This window comes from Apium graveolens, chromosome 10, assembly GCF_009905375.1.
Source record: "Apium graveolens cultivar Ventura chromosome 10, ASM990537v1, whole genome shotgun sequence".
Lineage (NCBI taxonomy): Eukaryota > Viridiplantae > Streptophyta > Magnoliopsida > Apiales > Apiaceae > Apium > Apium graveolens.
In genome coordinates, this window is record NC_133656.1 from 193,659,060 (window position 1) to 193,665,319 (window position 6,260).

The following is a 6,260-nucleotide window of genomic DNA, read 5'->3' on the forward strand; positions in this document are numbered from 1 at the left end:
TTTTTCTTATCAGAATTTACAGTATCAGACTTTGCATCAGAACTTATACTAGAAGGAATAATGCTAAATTTCTTTAAAGAAGGTTTTACTTGATAATAATCATAGTACAAACTATGATATTCCTTACAAGTATAAATAGAATGCCATAAACTACCACAATGAAAATAAGGATTTTGTGGCCTATATCTAACAGACTGACTCTTAACTCCTGATTTTGAAGGTAAGGAGTTTATGTTCTTATTCTTCCTGCAAAAAGAAGCCAGATGGTTAGAATTTCCACAGTTATAACATTTCTTTCTAGGAGCATTAGGAACAGGCTTATAATCATTGCTTTTATTCACACCTTCCTTTCCATTCCTATTTTTCGTAGGTGATTTTACCATGTTTATATTCTTAACATCTTTCAGTTTATGCTTAAGCTGCTTCTTTATCATTAAGCCTATGTTAACTTCAGTTGGATTATCCTATTTTGGTTTGTCAGAAGTTAATTTCTCTTTAACTTCTGATTTATCAATATCAGACTTTACAGCTATAAACATAACAGGATTTACCTTTGGCTTTTGTTTAACAACTATAGGCTCAAATTCTACAGTTCCCTTATTATTCTTATCATCTCCATAACCTAAGCCCTCTTTCCAGTTTTCACTACTTAACAAATTCTGAGTTGTTCTGTCAGAGTTAGTCCAAGTCCTGATAATCTCTCTTTCCTTTTCTAATTTAGTTTTTAGAGATTCATTCATTTTAAGCACTTCATCTCTAACATAGAAAACATCATCTCTATCTTTCTGAGTTTGATGGAACATAACTAACTCTTTTTTCTAAATGATCATTCCTTTTTTTATAAACAAGATTTTCAGAAGTTAATCTTTCACATGTTAAAGTTTGATCTCTATAACTAATGAACATGGTTTTAAGATATCTTCTCAACTCAGTAATATCATCAGTATGAAAGTCATAAGTAGTTTGAGGTACCTTTAACTCAGCAGTGTCAGAACTGCTATCAGCATTTGCCATTAAGGCATAGTTTTCCTCGTCTTCAGAATCTGAAGTGTCTGTCCAGCTTTTCTTCTTTATGACAAGAGTCTTGCCTTTGTCACTCTTCACTTTCTTGCAATCAGGATATATGTGGCCTTTCTCACCACAGTTGTAGCATTTGACATTTGAGTAATCTCCTCGGTCAGACTTTTCTCCTTTGCCTTCAGATTTTCTGAAACCTTTCTTATCAGAACTTGCACCTTTCCTGGAAAATTTATTTCCCCTTCTGAATTTCCTGTAAGCAATCTTTGTGATTCCTTTCACCATAAGAGCACACAACTTCATCATCTCTTCATCAGGATCCATCTCATGTAAGTTTTCAGTTTCTGAGTCATCATCACTATCAAAACTTGATGACGCAGTATCAGACTTTGTGATGAAAGCTTTTTCTTTGCCTTTCTTTGAGACAACCACTTTAGGGGATTCCTCCTCAGCCTTAAGAGCAACTGTCCTTGACTTTCTCTCATGCTTCTTTCTTCTTTGATCCATCTCAAGTTCATGAGTTTTGAGCATACCATAAATTTCATCAAGAGTAGTTTCATCAAGAGCATAGTTGTCTCTTATAGTAGTTGCCTTCAAATCCCAACTTTCAGGAAGAGCTAAAAGGAATTTAAGATTAGTATCTTCAAGATCATATTCCTTATCCACCAGTCACAGATCATTCAAGAGTTTGACAAATCTGTCATATAAATCAGTTAATGACTCATCAGGTTTTGAGTCAAAGTGCTCATACTCTTGAGTGAGTATAGTCATCATGCTCTTCTTAATTGAATCAGTTCCCTGCCATCTTGTCTCCAAGGCATCCCATATCTCCTTTGTAGTCTTGCAGTTAATTACCCTATTTGGCATGACATTATCAATGGCACTATGTAGCAAATGTCTTACCTTTGCATCCTTTGCAATAGATGAGATATCTTCAGCTGTATATTCACTTTTCTTCTTTGGTACAGTCTGTGCTGGCTGATCTGCAACTACAACAGAGAGCTTGGTTGGCTTATGTGGTCCTTCATTAATTTTGTCAAGGTATTCTGGATCTGTAGCTTCCAGAAACATAGACATCCTCACCTTCCATATGGGATACTCGGAAGGTTTCAGTATGAGAACCCTAATAGTCTCATATCGATTATGGATTTGAGTCTTTGGAGTTTCTTCAGTTTTGGTGGGCTTGGTTGGAGTTTGTGTTTCTTTAGACATGATTGTTTTTGGATCTTTACTGTATGTATGTTAACAGATTGCTCTGATACCACTTGTTAGGTCACACACACTGTAGAAGGGGGTTGAATACAATGTTTACTACAATCAAATCGAATATAAGAACTCTAGTAACATAACACATATTTTATTCAACACAATAAACTCTGTTACAAAGAACTGTTCTCTCTCAGTGATGAACAAATTATCACGAGAGCTGCTAGGGTTACAATGAATAATATTCTCGAATTAGATAACACATATAGTGTAAACCATATGTCTGTGTTTATATAGACACACAGTTACAAGATAATCTTCTAATTGATATATAATATAATTATGTATCCTAAAATATATCAATCAATTATCTTTTCTTCCAAGTATTATATTCTTCATAGAATTCTTCTCCATGCATATCTCTTCTTGTTTTAGTCTCGATCTTCTTTCCTTTCAATCTGCCGTCTTCCTTATCTGAAAGTCTCCTTAAGTCCTGATATTATCTCCTGATAAATATCTTCTGATAACTTAAGTTCTGACAACTTAAGTTCTGATATCTTAAGTCCTGAATTCAATATAAGTACTGATTTCCAGTTAAGTCCTGATTTGTCCCGTTAGTTAAGATCTGAAAACTAAACACAAATCATCATTAGACATGACATCACAAATATATCTCACAAGCCACGTATATATTGGGGCGCCTGCCCTTGTGCTTCACTCCGATTAGCATGTCCACTTCCTCCAATCTCGGGGTAAAGGGGCATCCCATAAGGGGGATTAGTGGTCATAACAGTTGAATACTCATACCCAACGGGTCTAGAGTTGACATGTGTATGTAGCTGTTGGGAGTTCGTCCCTTGAGGAGCCGGGGTAATCGTCCCTTGTGGTTGGGGTTCAGTTGTCCCTACCTGGGCTCCTCCTTGGGTGGCGGTATGGGTCGAGTGCGGAGGTATCTCCACCGTTGACGAAATCATTTAGGTCGTCCCAGCTGGTGTTCCATCAGGGGCGCTGTTTCCACTCCGTGTTCTCGGCATGGTCGTTGGTTCGATTCCCACAGACGGGGCCAGATGTTATGGATAAAAAAACTAGGGTATATTAATTGCTGTATTTATTACTAATATTCGGGAGCTCAAGGCCTTTAATGGCCGCCCTCGTGTTTCGTAGCTTAACTCTGCCTTTACGAGATGCCTACGTATCTCTGTGAATTAGATAATCAAGTCAAAAAATGTAGTTCTGATTGATGGGGGTGAGACCCCTTATATAGATGTTGGGAGTACTTGAATTGGACTAGGGTTAGGAGATTGGTGAACAAGTCTCAGACTTAGAATAGACTTTGGAGTCCTATGAAGTAGGAAATTGATCCCTTATCCTATGAGACTTCTTGGAGGCCAATCTCCAAGGAATTGCGTCCTTATTTGGACTCTATTTATTAGTTGATTTACTTTTTATTAATTAATTACAAAATTAATTAATATTCAGGGTTTTGGGCCCTTTCTAATGGGCTTAACTATCAGCCAAATTATGATATAATTAATGCGATATTAATTACGCAATCAGGGTTTATTTTATTACCTATCAACATATATTCTCAATGTTTATTCTAAAAAATTAAAAATAAATTAACAAACAAAATGTAAAATCATACAGAAAATAGATATTTAGATTTATTGAAATAAATATTTTGCAAGAATAGAGTTTTAAATAAGTTAAAAAAATATTTTATACAATATAATTTTAAAAAGATATAAATAAAAGAAAATAATAATTATAAACATGTAAAAATAAATTTTACCACACTTGATAAAATAATAATTATCACATAAATATGTTATCAAAAAACACTATTAAGGTAATTTTGAAATTTTAGTTACAAATTTAATTACACAAATATTCCCAATATTTATGCTAAAAAATTAAACACAAATCAACAAATATAATATAAAATTATATAAAAAGTAGATATTTTAATTTATTGAAGTGAATATTTTGCAAAAATATAATTGTAAATAAGTTTTAAAAAAAACATTTTCAATAAAATAAACGGAAAAATTATTGTATAGAGTATAACAATAATACTAAGAAAAAAAATCTGCAACCTTTGTTGATTTGAAAATTACAAAAACACAAAAATACATTAAATTCACATTTAAATAAAATTATATATACATGTGTATGTATATATATATATTACTGCCATTAAAATTAAATTAAATCAAACTATAAGCCTAAATTAATAAACATAATAATTTTTAGAAGAAAATTGAAGATTATAAAAATATTTATAAATCACTCGCGTGTATAAAGCTAGTTTTGATAACACGAAGTAGTGTTGAATATGACATCTAATATTATAATTTGATATTATTTTAAAGTATGATATATTACATTTAACCCCTTTATTATACAACTAAAAAGTTTGCATATTGTCTCATATATGAATTTTAATACTTAATTTCCATACATGAATCACTAACCTAAAATATAACAAAAAATACATAACTTATATTCGTTGTAACGTACTTAAATAAAATATACTTGGTAAGCTTATTTGGATACAATTAATTTTTTTTCTTAAAATACAATAGTGAGGGTATGAATTTCAAATATCAAATATGTGTTTTGTTAATTCCAAATTAATACATGATGTTCACTTGAATTTATCCTTTCAAATTCATATCTCAAACTTTTCAGAAATGAGTTTTGATACCTAATATGATAAATGGATATGAAATGAGTATGAATCAATCTTTTTATTATTTATATAATAAGTGAAAATGTGTAATATAGAACTATTAATTATATTAATATTTAAATGATTTTAAATTGATTACTTAAAAATATTTTAAATCAATCATATTTATTTCAATAGTCATAATCCCTTCCGCTTTAACTGATTCATCATTTAACACAATGACTCTATTTGGGAGTGCTGTTTATAATTATTGTACTGTGAGAAAAAGTGCTAGTGGAAAAAAGTGCTGTCACGAAAATTAGATGACTGTTTGGTATTTTTTTTAATATATGCATATTTTGAGATATAATATATAAAAATAATATTTTTGAGAAGGTTTGATGGTGAAACTGATAACTCTTTCCAGCAAAAGTTGAAAACAACTTTTTCCAAAAGTACGGGGGGCATGATTTTGTTAACAATAGCTTTTAGACCAAAAACGCTTTTCCACGCAACAGTTTTTAGAATTTACAAAACACCGTTGTGACAGTTTTCGGAGCCAATATCAGTTCAAGAATCAAAGACACGACCGAATTCCCTAATTATGCAATTTACAAGGGAAATGATTAAGAATGGAAGTTTAAATATAGAAAATCAAAAGAAAAGGTTTTTTTATCCATATTACAATCTATTGCCCAGTGTTGTAAAAATCGGGAATCGAAAAAGATCCGTCGAGGAACTGATCTGAGATTAATTTAAAATCGGAGTCAATCGGAAAGATTAATCGAAGTAAAAGTTGGATGTATTATAATATTAAATAATATTTAATATATATTTTTTTACCAAAATTATATTTAATATATTGTTACAATTATATTCATTATTTATTAATAAATATATATTTATTATATCATAATTTATATAATTATTCATATTTAAATTAATATAGTATTTAAATTTTAATAAATAAATATATATACTCCAATAAAAAAAAATCATAAGAATTAATCGAATTTCAAAAATCGGACCGGTCTGTTACTTTGCAGAAAATTAATCGGTTGATGCAGACATTAGTCGGTCGTAGGTTTTTCAACTGGTCTAATTTGGATCTGATTTAATTAAACCCATATCCAAATTCATTTAATTTTCTGGATTGGACGGCGTGTTAGGTAAATTATAGATCAATATATATCCACCCCATTAGGATTTTCGGATTTCAAATTGAAGCTTTAATTCATCTAGATCTAAATATATACAATCTCTTAAATTAAATTATTCTTGCTACATGCTAATTTTTAAAAATTAAAATTGACAAATATTTGGAAATTACAACTCTGCAATATGCAAATTTGCAAGAATATAGTCA